Here is a 13,264-nt window from a genome sequence, read left to right as displayed (position 1 = left end):
TCCCCACAGACATTTCCCTGACCTGAGCCTATGCTGAGGCTGGGACTGGCCCTTGTGGTTCTTATTATGATTGCAAGATGCACCTCAGCATTAACCACTGAAAAAGCCAGGTTTATTACTTGTGGGTTCCGGAGGGCACACACCACACCTGAGGCTGCACAGTCGCAGGTGAGTGAGTGAGTGTGCACTCTCTTTGCTGGAGTTGAGGATGGGGTGCGTAGGGTGTGGCAGGCTCACTCTTTATTGGCAAATTTACATGAGTCAGGAATTCAAGTGCAGGAAGGGACACACAAGGTCACTCCAGTGGTCAGTTCTCTAGGTCACCCAGGGCTTTCTGAAAGGAGAACTTCATGGGTGCGACAGCCTGGTTCTTTACTTAGTTGTGTAGCTGGTAACGCATTTATTTGAGATGGAGTTCTTGGCAATCAAAAGCTCCATGTCAGCACTTAGAGTGCCCTCAGAAAGGCTAGTGGTCAGGCGTCCTCACTGCAAGTATCCTCGAGCGCTGGCATTGGCCTCGGACTGTTCACCACGAAACTTCACGTTACATGAGAAAAGTAAATCTCTTTACTTGTTTAAGCTATTCTGTGTCAAGTTTTCTGGTTTTGCCACACGCACACACACATACACAAGTGCCTGACATCTTTAACAGAGGAGTGAGAAAATTCTCTTCTTCCCTTCTAAGTTCCTTGGCTGGTTTAATAATTAAATCTACACAATACAGAGTACAGAGAAAATTTAATTACATACACATGTACGGGAATCCCATAAAAAGGTAAGACTCGAGAAGTGATCAGAGCAGGAAGCTTTTATATCTTTTGTACAAAGAAAATAAATTTGTGAAGAATTGACAAGCCAAAGGGGTTTAGGGGCTTGTGGTAGTAGATTGTGAAATAATAAGGTTTGTTTATACGATTTTCTCTGCCCTAAATTCCCAGGCGCTGGTGATAAGGGTGACTTCTACCCTCCTGGTACAGGGAGGGCACCTTCACATGGGAGATTTCTCTCTTGCTTTCAGGGAGACAGAGGATCAGAGTGTTCTTGTGACAGCTGTTTCTCATATATCTTTAATTCAAAATAATCAATACACCAAAGCGGCATATTTTGGGGTGGCGTGTTCTGCTCTCCTTTGCTGGTCTTCGCAAAATCCTTCCCCCACGCTTCTGGTTAATTAAAGGAGAAGGTTCTTAAACTCGCCTGCTTTAAGCTAACGCCTTAAGAGCAAGGTAGGCACATCCAACAGCAATAAGGTACTTGGCAAGTATTTTCTGCAGCACGTTTTCCTTTAGCCTCTGATAAGCCTCCTACACTTACTGAGAGATTTCTGAGCACTTGCTCTCAGCCGCGCTCTGGCTATGGAGTGGTCAGAAAGCCACATAGCGTCGCTGGCTGTGCTGTGCTGGTAAGTGGGCATGGGGGGACCTCTTCTGCGCATTTCCCGTTTCTGTGGTGTAAATACTGCCATCAGGTGGTTTCCAGCTTCCAACTGAGAAGCACACAACTGGCCCCGCGGGTCTGAATGCCGTCTGCAGCATGCCCCTGGGACTCAGTGCTCCCAAAGGTAGCACCATGGCTTTGCAAAAATTTCCTTAAGGGTGAGTCTTAAAACACACTTCTTCAGATAAAAGGCTCCCCATGACGAGATCCAAGCCCAGGGGGCTGAATGGCTTTGGCCTTGGCCAGTGGCTTTCCCAAAAGTCTTGTCAAGAGCTTCACAAACTTCCCACTCCCTTTCTTTCGTGTCATGCAGGTTATGAAACACCCCATCCTCACTCTCACTTCTTTTGGGGGAGGAATTTAATAGACCTATTTTTCTTTTAAAAAAATTTTTTATTTTTAAAATTTATTTTTTTATTGAAGCATAGTCAATTTACAATGTTGAGTCAATTTCTGGTGTACAGCATGTTTCAGTCATACAAATACATACATCTATTCATTTTCACATTCTTTTTCATTATAGGTTACTACCAGATATTGAATATAGCTCCCTGTGCTGTGCAGTAGAAAATTGTTGCTCATCTATTATATATATAGTAGTAAATATCTGCAAATCTTGAACTCCCAATTTATCCCTTCCTGCTCCCTTCCCCTCTGGTAACCATAAGTTTATTTTCTATGTCTGTGAGTCTGTTTCTGTTTTGTAAATAAGTTTATTTGTGTCTTTTTTTTTTCTTTTTAGAATCCACATATAAGTGATACCATATGGTGTTTTTCTTTCTCTTTCTGGCTGACTTCACTTAGAATGATGATCTCCAGGTCCATCCATGTTGCTGCAAATGGCATTGTTTTATTATTTTTTATGGCTGAGTAGCATTCCATTGTATAAATATACCACAGCTTCTTTATCCAGTCATCTGTCGATGGACTTTTAGGCTGCTTCCATGTCTTATTTCTTTCCTTTTTTTTTTTTTTTTAACTTTTTTTTATTGAGTTATAGTCATTTTACAATGTTGTGTCAAATTCCAGCGTAGAGCACAATTTTTCAGTTATACATGAACATACGTATATTCATTGTCACTTTTTTTTTTGCTGTGAGTGACCGCAAGATCTTGTATATACTTCCCTGTGCTGTACAGTATAATCTTGCTTATCTATTCTGCATATGCCTGTCAGTATCTACAAATTTTGTCTTAATAGGCCCATTTTTCTGACAGTTACGTTTGCTCATCTGTTCCAGGCTGATCTGATGTGTTCAAAATTGCTATGAATTATTTCTGTCTTTGGTTATTAAACATACTATTTCTTTATGCTGAAGTTTGTGGAAGGAATTCTCCCACGAGGAAGCATATGCACCAAACGAGGCTGGCCCCACAGTGTTGCCGCCTGACTGTCGGTGAAGTGGGGAGGCCGCCTCCCCTCCATGTAGCCTCAGCTGCCCCAGTACCACCTGATCGCTTGGACTTAGGAACTTGCCCTTCCTCTTGGGCTGAGCTGGTGAGATCCTGATTATGTCACCTGAAGTTGTACGATTTCATTAATTGGACCTCATGACCTAGGGATTTGTGATAAGTCTCTGGGTTTAGCTCCTGTTTCCTGTTGTACTCTCGCACCGCACATCTGTTAGAATAGCTGTCATCCAAAACAGTAACAAACAAGGTAACAAATGCTGATAAGGATGCGGAGAAAAGGCTACGACCCTGCCCTGTAGGTGGGAAGTGTTTGCTAAGCAAATTAACAGTGTAATTGGGATCCCAGGGGGACTGTTTAAGTGACTGTCAAAGGCACATTACAATGGAGGATAATTACTGTTTAAATAAATACCTCAGAGTCTTTTCCTAGAAACATCTTGTGAGGCAAATGATCTTTGTTACCTTATACACCAAGAAACCATAAAAGCAGGCTTTTTTTTAAAAAAAACATTCTTCTGTAAATGCAGATTGATGTGACTTTACTCTAAATTGTCAAATGAGAACTTCTAGTACACTCCGAAGAAGGTTTACAGAAACACTAATTATATTCTACAAGGATTGTATTATTTTTAGCTCTAAACAAGATGTACAATGTTTCCATGTGACTCCAACTTCAGTGCAGAAAACTTGCTAGTCAATTCACTTCTATTGCTCGGTTTTCTCAGATATAAAAATAGCATTTATCTGCCCACACTGACCAGGACGTGAATGTTCGTGGCAGTTTTTATTTAGAGCAGCCCAAACTAGCAACAACCCAAATGGCCACCAACAGAAAAATGGATAAATAGGTTTTGATACATTCACACAATATAAATACTACTCAACCGTAAAAAGGAAATACTCACTATTTAGCCGACCGCAGTCTGCCCTCAGGCTCCCAAACAGTTGTGCCCATCCCACGTGCAAATTAGCCACCCCATGCCAGAGTCCCCGAGATTCTCAAATCTTTACAGCATCAACTCAAGTCCGTAATCTCATCTGTCTTATCGGCTCAGAAGTCCCAGATCTCATTATCTAAATCATGAAGTCAGGTATGGGTGAGACTCTGGGTATGACCCACATCCTGGGGCGAAATTCCTCTCCAACTGTGGGCGTGTAAAATTAGAAGACAAGCTGTCGGCTCCCAAAGTACCACAGTGGGGCAGGCATAGGATGATGTTATAGACGTGCCTACGCAAAGGAGAAAATTAATAGGAAGAGGGACTAACCGGTCCCAAGCAATTAGAAATCCAGCAGGAGAAACTCCACTAGGTTACAGGGCTGAAGGATAAGCCTTTGGGGAAATCATAAAACTCCTAGAAGAAAACGTAAGCAGGAAGCTCCTTGACATCGGTCTTGGCCATGATGTTTTTGGATCTGGCGTCCAAAGCAAAGGCAACAGAGGCAAAAATAAGCAAACGGGACTATCTCAAATTTTAAAAGCTCTTCACCGCAAAAAACCATCAACAGAATGAAAAGGCAACGTACTGAATGGGAGAAAGTATCTGCCAATCACATATCTGTCAAGGGGTTCATATCCAAAATATGTAAAGAGCTCATACAACTCAATAGCAAAACCCCAAACAATCCACTTAAAAAATAGGCAGAATATCTGTATAGATATTCATACAAAGAAGACACACAGATGGCCAACAGGTACATGAAAAGATGCTCAACATCACTCATCAGCAAATCAAAGCCACAATGAGCTATCATCTCGCACCTACCAGAATGGCTATCATCCAAAACAGAACAAATAAGAAAGCAAATGCTGATAAGGATGTGGAGAAAAGGCCATGACCCTGCGCTGTTGGTGGGAATGTAAATTGGTGCAGTCACTGTGGAAAACAGTATGGAGGTTCTTCAAAAAATTAAAAATAGGACTACCACATGATCCAGCAGTCCCACTTCTGGGCATTTATCTGAAGAAAATGAAAACACTGACTAGAAAAGACGTATGTACGAGCCTCTGTGTTCATGGCAGCGCTGTTACAACAGCCAAGATACGGAAGCAACCTAAATGCCCATTGACAGATAAATGGATAAAGAAAATTTGGCATATATATGTGTGTGTATATAACATTATTCAGCAAATGAAAAAGAATAAAATCCTACCATTTGCAGCAACATGGATGAAACTTGCTGACATTATGCTAAGTGAAGTAAGACAGAGAAAACAAATACTATGATCTCACTTACATGTGGAATTGGAAACAAACGAACAAAAAACCATGTTCAAAGATACAGAAAACAGATTGGTGGTTGCCAGAGGCTGGGGGTGGAAGGTGGGTCAAATGGATGAAGAGGGTCGAAAGGTACAAACCTCCAGTTATATCATAAGGAAGTCACGGAGCTGTAAGTTACCACGTGGTGACTATGGTTAATAATGCTGTACTGCATGTTTGAAAGCTGCTAAGAGAGTAGATCTTAAAAGTTCTCATCACAAGAAAAAAATCTAACTACGTATGAAGGATATTAACCAGACTCACTGTGGTGATCGTTTTGTAATATATACAAATATCAAACCATCGCGTTGCACGTTAGACCTCCATTAAAATAAGTTCAAAGGAAAAAGAATGTTTGGGGACTTGAGGCTCCACTCTCTGAGTCCACAGCTCCACCTCTGGGGACGGCCATCTGTTGTAGCCTGAGTCAGGATGTCTCCCATATAACGTAACAGACCGCCAGGTTCTAGGGACTAGGACACACACACACACACGTGGGGGCGTTATTATTCAGTTTATCACAGGTGGTTATACAAGTAAATCTGTTAAAATGCATCAGAATAGGTGCATTTTATCATATGTAAATTATACCTCAATAACATTGCTTTTTTTTTTTTTTTTTTTAAATAGGGTTGATTCTCCCTTGCCGTATTGTCACTAAGGATGTTTTTAGAGGTAAATGGCTTCAACACCACAAAGAAAGCTGCCATGGAATACGCAGGCCCCGTGTGTAATCATTATCGTAACTTACTGTAATTGTAAGACCGTACCTCTTATTTCAAAGTGGACTTCAGGTAGCAAGAGGCTCCTTAAAATGGGCGAACATTTTGGAAGGATTCTTTCCTGCGACCTAAGATGCCAAACGCGGTAAGGTTAGGAGAGCGTTTGAACTTTGGCGCTTAGACCTGTCTGGGCAGCTCAGCCTCGAGACTGAACTGGGAGGGGTCGCGAGCAGGGTGTTGGGCTTTGCTCAAGGTTCCGTTATCCTTGCACGTGTGGTTCACCCGGCTCTCTGAAGGGAGTGAAGCCCTTGCTCACGGTGCTGTGTTTCTGGAGGCTCAGTCACCAAAGAGCGTGGGACTTGGAGCTGAGAACAGGTGTTGTTAACCCCAGTGAGCCACATGTCATTTTCATCCTGGAGTTCGCAGCTCCACAAGCGGCTTCTCTGCGGGGTCACCTGCCCCGGAATCCCCTCGGGGTGCACCAGAACTCCCCTGAACTGGTTGAAATGCACACTCCCCAGCCCCATGAAGATCTGTGAAACTGCAGTTTCCACGCGGTGGAGGCCTGGATTCTGCCTTTCCTAAGCTGCCCAGGTGAGCCTCTGCTCACCAAAGCCTGAGAACCACTAGACAGAAGAGGCTGAGAAAAAGTCGTCAGAGAGAGGAAGGACAAAGGCAGAAACATCCTAGAAACTAACAGCAGAGCTTTAGGAGGGGAATTGTGACACGATACTGTCCTGTGATGCTGGGAGGTGGAGTCAAATGTCACTGATGACCAGGAGGTCACGGGGGACTTCACTGGCGTGAGAGAGGCAGGCGAGGGTCAGCGGGGAGCGAGGAGAATGGCTCTATTAAATGAAAGTGGACAAACTTTCTGGGTCCTGCCACCCCAGCTCTTGGTGGCTGCCCTGGCATTACATAACATACTTGCTCATGTGCACAGATGGATGTGCAGCGATGTTCCACTGAAAAATCATTTTTTGAAGAAAAATTTTAAAAAACTTTATTGTGGTACAATTACTGTACAGTAAATTACACATACTTCAGATGTACAGTTTGATGAATTTTGATAGATGTGTACAGCCATGAAACCACCACCACAGTCAAGATAGCTAACATTTCCATCGCTCCCCAAGAAGTGCAAATCTCAGGCTCCCAATTTATCCCTTCCCACCCCTGTCCCCTGCTGGTAACCGAAAGTTTGTTCTCAATGTCTGTGAGTCTGTTTCTGTTTTGTAAATAAGTTCATTTGTGTCTTTTTTAAAAATTCCACCTATAAGCCATATCATGTGGCATTTTTCATTCTCTTTGTGGCTCAGAATGATGATCTCCAGGTCCATTCATGTTTTGCAAATAACATTATTTCACTCTTTTTTATGGCCGAGTAGTATTCCACTGTATGTATGTATATGTGTGTGTGTGTGTGTGTGTGTGTGTGTGTATATATATATATATATATATATATACCACAACTTCTGTACCTCTCCATTTACTGTCAAAACTGGACAGAGGAGCACTAACAGACACCTGAGTGGTGATGGGAATGGTGGAAACATTCTTCCTTCTATGTCACAGCATCCTCTTTGTGCTTAGGGTCAATTACTCCTGCCATAATGGTGATACTTTTCCTTGCCTGTGGGTCATACAACACCAAAAGCCTAAAATACCCAGGAGGCAGTTGTAGCTTAAAGTTCAATGAGACTCTTATTGTGTCTTTGAATGGAAAGAGTCCCCCTTTGGGAAGCAGGACCTCTTCCTGCAGGGTCCAGAGTTTCAGTGATGGGAAGAAAAATTCCCCAAGTGTGTCCTTGGAAGACGGTAAGTAGGACCACTGTTCCTTCCACACTTGATTCCCATGCTTGGATGTAATACTGACTGGGGACACAGTATCATGTTTGCTTGTTGATTTAGAGGGGGTACTACATCCTGGAGGGTGACAGCCACCCTCGTGGGGTACCACCTCCAAGCTGATGCTTTACCTGTGCCTTCCAAGGATTATTCCACTGTGCTATCAGGTCAGAGCCTCAGCGTGGTGCAGCAGGTGACTGGACCCGTGAATCTGTGGTCGTTTGCCCACTGTTAAACTTTTTTGCTCTAATGTGAGTCTTTAAGCCCAGTGAGATGTGTGGGATTTATATTGGTGCGTCAAATATTCTGTAAACCTCCTGAAGCCCTGTAGACGGGAAAGGCAAACTCACACAGGAATATGAGGTAATGCCTGTCACGTTGCCTCACTCCCTTCCAGGGTGGCTGGTTGGTCTCTGAATGATGGTACCATATTGAAAGTTCAGGGTGAGACCCCGTTGCTTGCAGCTGGACATTCGGCTGGACGTAGTAGCAGCTGGATCAGTCTTGGTGAGTCGGAGCCCACGCTCTCGAGCTCTTGAATAGCCTCCTTCCTGTCACCATGGCTGCTCTGTTCTTGTATCCATTTTGCAAACACTGGTGTGGTCAATGGATGAGGAGGGCTGCCCTCAGTTGGCTGGGGCATTTTATCTGCTTGGTTGTGTAATGTCTCTTCCATGGTGAACGCTCTCTGGTGGATGCTGGCATAGAACGCAAAGATTTTTACACTTACTGCCCACTCCTGCAGGATCATCACAGGCCTCCTTGTCCTTAATCCTCAGATCTTCCTTCCCCCAGGCCACTGAAGCCAAGCCCACCGCCCATGAGTCCATACGCGTTCTAGCTTCAGGCCCCTTTTTCTGCTCCAAATGGATGACAGACGTCTGACGCTCTTCCCTCTGGGAGGATTCCATCCCCGTGACTTTCAGGGCCATCCATTCAGCGGCTGCAGTGCATCAGTAGCCCATTTTCAGGGAGTGCAGTGCAGCAAGCTGACTCATCGAGGAGCTAAAACTTAGCCTGTTACCTCCTCTTTCCCAGGTAATAAATGCACCCTCACCCATGTGGCCACAGGTGTGAGCTGCAGGAGAAACGCTGGTGCAACAGCAGTCAGTGACACGGGACTCTAGGCCACCTGCTGGTGCAACTTGCATTTCCCTTCCGGCCCTGCTGGTGCCTCGTGTCTGTAGGTTCCACTTTCATTGTAAGAATTATTTGCCTGTTGCTTGCCTGACCTCATGAGTGTGTGGGTCCTGACAGACCCCGAGTCATGATAGGCAGTTATGGCTTCATTGGCCACTTGGTGTCTATAGCTAGGAACTCGGTCTCAGTTGAGACCCAGTAGCAGGACAAACGCTTTTTTTTTTTTTTTTTTCAAATAGTGTCTGTTTCTCTGCTGCAGTTGGCATGGTCTTGCTCTGGGATCCTAGAGGTCTACTCTGTGATTCTCCTGCTGGGGTTTGTCGTAAGTGACACTTAGCGTAGTACCTTCCCACCCTAGATATACAGGGTCTCCCAGGCTGCAGGCGCCGAGCTGCGGGCACACTGGCACCGCAGCCTGCAGCGCCCTGTCCCCCGCTGGGCATCCCTGAGAGCCGGCACCTCCATGTCACGTGGTAAATGTGTTAAGCAATATTCCCGCGTTAGAAACACGCTACTTCCAGAGCTGGGCTTCCTCCTCAGAGATGAGAGGTACAAGATGCAGTAATTCACCCTTTACTTTAGAGGGAAAGTCCCAGCAAGCCATTGACCCCTTAAAGTTTCCTAAATACCCCGCCCCCCCGAATCTTTATGGCATTTTCTCCCACGTCCTGGAGCACTTGTATCTTTCAGAAACTTCCAGCATCCTTGCCCCTTTTGTTTATTCAGTCTACTTAACATGTCATCTGGATGGTGGACCAATGTGATGCTCTGAGGAAGGTCCAGATGGTCCAGGTCTTTTCGGATTAAATTGTGATGCAGGGCAGGAGAATTAACACAGCCCTGAGGCAGAGCTATAAATAAATACTGATCTCCATCTCACGTGACTGTAAACTGCTTCTAATCTGCCTTCCTGAGAGAGGTGGAAATAATGCACTCATCAAATCAATGGCTGCGCATCAAATCCATGCTAATTGGCTCTAGAAAAGAGACCGCATCTGGCGCAGCAGTGCTCAGGCTACTGCACAGTCGGGTTGGCAGGAGCTCACATTTACCTTCCAAAATCTCTGCGATTTGGAAGGGGCCCAATGAGTAAATAAAATGGAGTCGTTTCTCTGGGAAATATAGTTTTTGATTTAGTTTCTTGGCCTGGAGGCAATTTTTTAAGTTTCTGCTGGACCTTGCCACTGTGGTAGCTCTTACCTCACGGGACAAGGAATCCAACGTGGTAGAGCAGAGTCCCGGGGCGTCTCAGACGAAGTGCCACAAGCCAAGCAGTTGAAACAAGTCATTCTCTCCCAGCTCTGGAGGCCAGAAGTCCACGGTCACGGTGTGGGCAGGGCCGTTTCCTTCCGAGGCTGCAAGGGAGAGTCTGTCCCAGGCTCTCCCCCAGCTTCTGGGGGCTGCTGGCATCCTTGACGTTCCTCGGCCTGTGGAAGCATCACCCCGACCTCTGCCTCCGTCTCCACATGGCGTTCTCCCTGTGTGTGTCTCTGGGTCCAATTTCTCTCTTTTACAAGGACACCAGTTAGAGCAGATCAGGGCCCTTCCTAATGGCCTTAACTGATTACATTTGCAACAGTCATTTCTAAATCAGGCCACGTTCTGAGGCACTGGGGATTAGAACTTCAGAATATGAATTCTGGGGGAAACACAATTCAACCTATCACATGTGGGTTCTGCCAGCTCCCAAGTCTGTCCATCCCAGTCATACGCGGAGGAAGGGGTCCGACCCTGGGTAAGCCTGTGCACCTGCTGGTCCTGGGCCAAGTCTGTCTTTATTTTCTAGCCCCAACGTGCCCCCAGCTCCAACTGGGGTGGCCTGCTGATGCTGCGAATCCCTGAGTATCAACAATCATAAACAGCAGTCCTCGACCGCGACCGTCCCCTTTCCTCCATGTGCAGTCACCCACGTTGGTGGCTGGAGGTCCCTTTAGGGGGATGCCTGGGGAATTGTGACCAGATGCTTCCGCTGTGATGTTGAGGGTCTCTCCTCCCGAGAACCCAGCTTCTCCTTTAACGGGCTTCAGCCCTGAGGACTGGCTGAGGTACAGAAAGTGGGCAGGGGGCTGGTACCGGTCCTTGGCGGCTGCCCTCAGGGTCCCCATCACCCGTCCTGGATTTTGGTTGATTGTAGAGATAGGGCACTGCCCCACCGGCTGCTCGTCTGTGTTGCTCCTTGGAACACAGTCCTGGTACCACCACCTCCACCGCTCTCCTCGAGCTGCATCCCCAATCTTGTACCTGTGACGATAATTGCATTTGAGTGGCTGCTGACTGAGAAATGCTGCCCCCAGGCCTCTGAAGTTTGTGGGTTCCCTCCCACTGCTATCAGGGAGCCCCGACCTGCTGCAGCATCCTGATGTCAGCCACCCCTCAGCTGCCCAACAGTGCCAATGGCCTCTCACCTGAGGACTCCTCACCACTGTCCTCCAGACGGTCCCCAAGAACACAGCGGATGCTCGGCTGGGCTGGCGTGATCAGTGTGTTTGGCGTGCCCACGTCTCTGAGCCGTTTGAGCCTCCTCCGTCTTCTGCATCCTCAATTCTGGCATTTCTACTTCACTTAATATGGACTGTCCTCTCCACGTTTCCAAGGGCTTCTCCCAGGGGCACATCTGGAGGTCTTGGCAGGGCGCTGAACTCTGTGAATATCCCTGTGATGTAGGAGCATTTCCTTATGATCGTGAATTTATTCTGGACTAACAATACACATAGCTGGTTACCAAGTGGAATTTTCTTTTTGTTAAATTTCAAAAGGCCCACAGGACCCAATGTTCGAAAATGCTTCTCTTCTTCTGTTTTGCAGATGCACATTTTTGTAAGGTGCTTTTTCTGTGTGTGTCATTTATTAACAGAATTGTAAAAGGAATGATTTACTGTTTTCCCGGGTGCACTGGCCTGGAAAAATATTGTTCTCTTGGACCAGTTTTTGCTTAGTGTCTGCTGGTTCCTGAACACTGGGGTCTTCAAATCCCCCTTGAACGTGCTTTTCTCTCCTTTCCAATAAAGCGAGAAGAAAATCCTTCCTTTTTGTATTGAGCTTAGAATAAGCAAACATCGAGTTGGTGAATATTTTAGATTTTTATTCTAGTTGACCTCTTTTTCCCAAGGAGAGTATTTGATTCTCTCAAGACATAGAACTGATGCCGGATACCTCTCTCTAAATGTAAAGAAATATGTGCTTTTGTTTTCAACTGAGTCGTGTCATTCCCACTTTCAGAAAATTTCAGTCCGAGCTACCGAGGTCCATATATTTATCTTAATAATCAGCCCTGGTATGTGTGTATTCATTCATTCGTTCACTCATTCACTCACTTGTTCATCCATTCATTCACTCACTCGTTCAATCATTCCCTCACTCACTCATTTATCCTTTCATTTTTCATTCATTATCCATTGAGAACTTGTCTATCCCTGGTACTTTTCTAGAAGCTAATGATGTATTGCAAGCAAATGAGAAAATAGATCCTTGCCCTTGTAGAGTACAGAGAATGTTCTGACTAATTTTAGCCTGAATTATGAAAGTGGGAATACAATTTTAGTCTATTTGAGAAGAAAATATGGGTTTTATAATTAGCATTGTTTACAGTCGTCTTTTTTCTGTCCCAAATTTAAGGTGAGCATTCACAGAATTACTGAGTCATCCAGTCTCACTGAATAAAATGAAGAGTGTGTGTGTGTGTGTGTGTGTATAGGTGGGGAGTGACACCTAGATATGTTTATTAAGGTAAAATTTTATGTGCAACTTTCCCCTTCAGTTCATCACCCTGCAGTGCCATCTGGTGGTTGAAATTAAGGAAAACATTTCAACATACATGGAGACAATTACAGTATAAATTGTAATTGACAATTACAGTGTAAATTGTACAGTATAAACATTTGGTCCCTGTCCCTGTCGTGAACATATAAGCTATCATCCAAACTGGGAGAGTTTTCAGTGCAAAAACGGGAAACTATTAATGATTTCCCAGGAGCAACAGGGATAAACCAAGACTGTCAAAGGCAAACCTACACGAGATGGCAAGAGTCTGATGTTAATACATTGGGCATTTCTGATGCACCCATATTCTACATGGATTATTCAATAAAACCCACATAGCAACCTCATGAAGCGTAAGTTCAATTATTATCCTCATTTTGCTGTTGAAGTCATGGGACTTGCAGATTTTCCAGATGAAACAGAGGATGTCCATTTAATTTCAGACAATCCACCAATGAAGTTTTAGTATAAGTATGTCCCTAGCAGTCAGGTAAGCCAAAATCATTTTTAGTATAAGCATACCCTATGCAATGTTTAGGGCATATTTATACCAGAAAATTATCTGGTGTTTATCTGAAATTCAAATTTCACTGGATGGTCTATTTTTGTTGTTGGTGGCGCTGTTTTTTTCCCTAAACCTGGTAACTTGAGCTTGGGGAGGTTAAAGAACAAACTTAAAATC

The 13,264-nt window shown here is 44.8% G+C and overlaps 1 protein-coding gene across 1 annotated transcript in view; it reads left to right on the top strand.

The window, feature by feature from the left end:
• The window catches only part of B3GALT5 (beta-1,3-galactosyltransferase 5), an 86,802-nt gene extending 73,740 nt beyond the window's left edge, over nucleotides 1-13,062 (top strand). Inside the window, exon 5 of the transcript XR_012502210.1 lies at nucleotides 5,744-13,062. The gene's annotated coding sequence lies outside the window, so the exon portion shown is untranslated. The remainder of the gene's footprint in view (nucleotides 1-5,743) is intronic.
• Nucleotides 13,063-13,264: the final 202 nt, after the last annotated feature.

This window comes from Camelus bactrianus, chromosome 1 (genome assembly GCF_048773025.1).
Source record: "Camelus bactrianus isolate YW-2024 breed Bactrian camel chromosome 1, ASM4877302v1, whole genome shotgun sequence".
In the NCBI taxonomy this organism is placed as follows: domain Eukaryota; kingdom Metazoa; phylum Chordata; class Mammalia; order Artiodactyla; family Camelidae; genus Camelus; species Camelus bactrianus.
This window is presented reverse-complemented; position numbering and strand designations above follow the sequence as displayed.